Genomic DNA, 4,475 nt, shown 5'->3' with positions numbered 1-4,475 from the left:
ACACTATCAAGCCTCCATTTTGGTATAAATTTTGGTTGAACTTGAGATGGCATGTATAGGACTACCTCTTGTTTGTTAAATATGTTGTAATGTAAGTATGTACGGCCATGCGAAAATGGCTCGAAAAGGAAGCATGAACTTAGACTAATTGTGGGTTGTATGTATATATTTGGTGTCATGATGTGGCTATGGCTTGGAAATGGGAATGTTGGTCATATGATCAGCCATTGGCATGGTTAAAATGATCATATATGAACCTATGTATGGCAAGACTAGTTGAATCATGGAGACTACCAAATAGGTAAGTCCTGCCTTAAAACAGATGCTGCCAGCTGCAGTGGCGTGAATGTGAAAAATCACCAAAATTCATAGGAATGGAATTAAATAGTGAATAAGCTATGTAAATGAACCTTGATGAGTCTATTTTCATATGGAAGAAACGAAATGGTCATAGGAGTTACAGGTTAAGAGATATTAAAGCTATTGTGAGACAGGGCCAGAATGGTTTCTGGGTTCCCTGTCGCAACTTTAAAATTCACTATAAATTATCCAAAAAGAATTAGGAGACATACCTTATATGTACAGATTCCATTTTGAGTCTAGTTTCATTAGAAACAAACGACACCAGCATTAAATCCCTGTACAGAGAGATATTCAAGTTATACCGCGCGAAGGTCAGAGCAGTCGATCCCTGTAACATGGGTAACTTTAACTAATAAACTGTACCAATTGGCCTGACCAAAAATCCTAGAAATAAATCCATGGATGGATATATGAGTCTAAATTTAGGGAAAATTTACGAAACCAGTTTCCGAGTTTTGACACTCGAGATATGATTTTTAAGGCGACAGTGACGCAGTTTTCCAGCCTGACTGGAAATGTCAAATTGGTGGGCAAAAACATGTGAACTTGGCTTGTTAACCCCTCGGGTCCGACACCGGCAATGGTCTCGGGTTTGGGGTGTTACAATTGTGTTTGCTTTGAAGATTTGGCATCACTATCTGTTTGGTGAAAAATGTCATTGTAACAATCCGGTTTTGACCCTAGCCAGAATAGTGGTTTCGGGACCACAAATTCGAGTCCAAAAAATATTTTAATATTATTTTCTGTGTCTGTGATATGTGAATTTACATCTGATAAACCGTAAATTATACATATTTTTACCCCATGTTTAATGCATTTTATGGATGATTTCTCATTAGAATTAGTGAATTTGATGCTCCTAATGCTTTAATATCATATTTTATACTTAGGAGAGCATAAGAGAGCGAAAGGAATGAGAAACGGGCCAAAAATAGAGAAAATGGGCCAAAGTACGAAATCAACACGGCATGGACCTCCTCACATGGGCAGACCACACGGCCATGTCAATTTGGTAGGCTCAAACACAACCTGAAGTAATCAAACACGAGCGTGTCACACGGGCGTGTCCCTGTCGAGCCCAAGTTGAGTCCAATTCAAAAAAAGCCAATTTTGAGGGTTTTTAAGCATTCCAAAGCCTATAAATACGCACTAGAGGAGGAGAAAAGGGGAGACGGAGAAGAAGGGTAAGAAATTACCCTAAGGAAGCCGATTGATCCATCTCAGAAGCTGGATTCATCATCAAGACTGAAGATCTCTCCTCAATTTCCTTTCAGGAGTTTTGGGTTTTCTTTATGTTTTGTATTCTTTATTCTTATGAGATGTTTTCTTATTTAGTTATGAACTAAATCCCCTAAATACCTAAGGGGAATGAAACCTAAGACGAATCTTGTTATTATTTTCTGAATCGTATGATAAATATTTAACTTGTTCTTAATTATGTGTTCTTAATTCTTGTTTGGATATCCCAGGATACTAATTCAAGACACGCTCTTATTTAGAGGAGGAATAAACCCTGTCTAAGAGTACATTGGCCATAATTAAACAGAGTTGATTGCGCGCCTAAAAATAGGGTGACAAGATTTTTTCGGATTAGGGTGAAACTTAATAAGGGAAGTCATAGATCGAGTTAATACAACCCTAGAGTGTTAATCAGAGAAATGTCTCGGTTATTCAATCTAGGGATTAGACATTATTAGTCTTGAATAGGGATAATAGCATAACTTAGGGATCTCTACGAAACAAGTTGAATGAATAAATCGTCCGATTTGAAGCCAGAATAACAAGTAAAGTCTAGGTGGATTTTTCCTTAGGTATTGTCTCAAGTCAATCGATTTTCCCAAAAGCAATTCCCCAATTCTTTTCTCTGTACATTCTTAGTTTAAATAATTAGTTAATTAAAACAAACCCCTTTTATTCTTAGGCTAGATAATAAAAAGATAGTTATTACTAGTACTTTTGGTTCCCTTGGGTACAATATCCCGGTCTTGCCGTTACTATACTATTGTTCAATAGGTGCGCTTGCCTTTTCGTCGTGATAATAGTTAGTCTATGTCTGATCTTCATTATAAATATTTATTACTTGTTACGAATCACGCGATCAAGTTTTTGGCGCCGCTGCCGGGGAACTGAAATATTATGAACACTAAATTTTTATTACTTTAGTCATTTATTTTTCTTGAAATTTTATTTTATTTTATTATTTATTAATTTGCTTTTTCTCTCTCTTGTTAGGTTTTTATAGTTTATGACTAGAAGAAACCCATCAGGACCACTACTTTTTGACGAAGAAATCGATCGCACGGTTCACTAAAAATAAAAGAGAAATAAGGCGTAGTTTACGCTACACGGAGAACGAGCAAGAAAATGATACTCAAACCCCAACCGAAGAGATGGCCTAAAATCTAGGCGATCAGCTGCCTCCTGCAATTGCAGCTAATCCAAATCCTGCTCTACGTACTATGTATGACTATGCTAAACCTTTTTTAACAGGAACTGAGTCTAGTATAGTTAGACCTATTATTGCTGCAAATAATTTCGGACTAAAACCTAACACAATTCAGATGATACAGTAGTTTGTTCAGTTTGATGGTTTGCAGGATAAGGATCCCAACACGCACTTGGCGAATTTTCTTGAATTTTGCGATACATTCAAAATTAATGGCATTTCTGATGATGCCATTCATCTTTGTTTATTTCCCTTTTCACTGAGAAACAAAGCTAAACAGTGGTTGAATTCGTTACCACGAGGGTCTATCACTACTTGGGAACAAATGACCGAGAAATTTTTACTAAAATATTTTCCGTTGGCTAAAACGGCTAAATTTCTTAATGATATCTCTTCTTTTGTGCAGATGGATTTAGAAACACTTTACGATGCATGTGAGAGATACAAGGACTTACTGAGAAGGTGCCCTCACCATGGGTTTCCGCTTTGGCTGCAAGTTCAAATGTTCTACAATGGTGTGAATCCCTCGACAAGACAAATGATTGACGCAGCTGCTGGTGGAACCATCAACAATAAAACACTAGAAGATGCCTATGGATTTATAGAGGAGATGTCACTGAATAACTATCAGTGGCAAGTTATAAGGACAAAGCCAACAAAAATAGCCGGAGTTTATAACGTCGACTAGTTACTATGTTGTCAAATCAGGTAGAACTTCTCAATAAAAAGATTGATAGTTTTCTTGGTTCTACGCAGGTACATCCAGTAATGAAGTGTGACTCAAGCGGAGGAGGTGTGCATACAGAATACCGATCCTTCAATCCCACAACCGAAGAGGAACAAGTCAACTATATGGGTAACAATAACTTTAGATCTCAAAATAACCCATACAGTAATACTTATAATGCAGGTTGGAGGAACCACCCAAATTTCTCTTGGGGTGGTCAAGGGAATCAAAAGCCACAAAATCCTCAAGGTTTTCAATAGCCACATTATCAACAAGAGAAGAAACCAAACCTTGAAGAGATGCTTTCTAAATTCATCTCGGTGTCAGAAACCCATTTCCAAAATACCGAAACAGCACTTAAGAATCAACAAGCATCGATCCAAGGACTCGCAACTCAGATAGGCCAGCTGTCCAAATTAATCTCTGAACGACCACAAGGTAGCCTACCAAGTAATACTGAACCTAATCCGAGGGAACGCCTCAATGCAATTAGCACTCAAAATAAGGAAGGATTCGTTGCACCTAAGCCAGAATTACAGCAAGACAACGCGATGAACAAAGGTCGAGAAGAGGTAAACAATGATGATCCTAAACAGGTAAGTAAGAATCATGAACCTCGTGTGCCATATCCTAAAGTGATGATGAAAGACAGAACAAAAGAACAATTCGATATGTTTGTCAAACTCTTAAAGAAATTACATATTAACTTACCCTTTATTGAAGTTCTTTCCCAGATGCCCAACTCAGCAAAATTCTTAAGGGAACTTCTGAGCAAAAAAAGGAAATTAGACGCTACATCGCATGTAGAGTTCAATGCAGTCTGCTCAGCTATTCTAAAGAATGAGCTACCTAACAAATTGAAAAATCCAGGGAGTTTTACAATTCCTTCCTTAATTGGTAGTTTATCTGTGAATAATGCTTTAGCTGATCTAGGGGCAA

At 37.4% G+C, this 4,475-nt stretch overlaps 1 non-coding gene across 1 annotated transcript; it reads right to left on the bottom strand.

Moving 5' to 3' along the window:
- Positions 1 to 3,182: 3,182 nt before the first annotated feature.
- LOC128286177 (small nucleolar RNA R71) lies at positions 3,183 to 3,289 on the bottom strand. Its single transcript, XR_008276722.1, has one exon. It is a non-coding gene; the product is annotated as a small nucleolar RNA R71 (small nucleolar RNA).
- Positions 3,290 to 4,475: the final 1,186 nt, after the last annotated feature.

This window comes from Gossypium arboreum, chromosome 12, assembly GCF_025698485.1.
Source record: "Gossypium arboreum isolate Shixiya-1 chromosome 12, ASM2569848v2, whole genome shotgun sequence".
NCBI lineage: Eukaryota > Viridiplantae > Streptophyta > Magnoliopsida > Malvales > Malvaceae > Gossypium > Gossypium arboreum.
The sequence above is the reverse complement of the archived record's forward strand: the minus strand, read 5'-3'. Positions and strand labels throughout refer to the sequence as shown.